The sequence below is a fragment of the Sinocyclocheilus rhinocerous genome, unplaced genomic scaffold (genome assembly GCF_001515625.1).
Source record: "Sinocyclocheilus rhinocerous isolate Xijiao unplaced genomic scaffold, SAMN03320098_v1.1 scaffold918, whole genome shotgun sequence".
Lineage (NCBI taxonomy): Eukaryota > Metazoa > Chordata > Actinopteri > Cypriniformes > Cyprinidae > Sinocyclocheilus > Sinocyclocheilus rhinocerous.
This window is the reverse complement of record NW_015634468.1, coordinates 54,080-54,823: the sequence shown is the minus strand read 5'-3', so window position 1 is coordinate 54,823 and position 744 is coordinate 54,080.

Genomic DNA, 744 nt, shown 5'->3' with positions numbered 1-744 from the left:
TATGGAAGTAAGCATCTTTCAGATCTATAGTCACAAACCAGTCCTCGGATCTGATTTGAGGCACGACTTGCTTGATTGTAAGCATTTTGAACTTGAGTCTCATGACTGAGCGGTTCAACAATCGAAGATCTAGAATTGGACGCAACCCCCCATCCTTCTTTGGAACGATGAAGTAACGGCTGTAGAACCCGGACTCTCTGTCGAGAGGAGGGACCACTCGATGGCCTCCTTCCCCAAGAGAGTGTCTACTTCTTGTTCCATTACCAGAGCCTGCTCGGGGCCCACCAGAGTGGGAAACACCCCATTGAATAGAGGCGGACGCGAGTGTGCAGGACCTATTGGGACACATTTGGCAGAAGCTTCCACGCTGCCAGATAATGTACTAAGGGAACCAGTCTCTTGAGACTGGACTCTGGTGTATTTAGAGCTGCTAGTTCAGTGCCCTGAAGCGGAGGACCGGCAGGAGATGGCCGATCTAACTGCTCTAGGGACCTCCTTGGAGGTTGCGAGCCTCTCAGGAACGCTACATTTCCGGGCGGAAGCTGAGAGATACACTCGCTGGAGATCGCTGTGCCCTGAAGCACCGGGGGTGGCAGGGCTAATGGAACGATCTCCTGAAGGGCACTGAGGAGAGACGGGCACCGTATACTGAGGTGTGTACCGCTCTTCCCCAGAGGGGTCCGCCCTCAGATGTCCTGACACCTTTATGTCAGGATCTCTTGGCCGAAGCCTTCTTATTGAAAA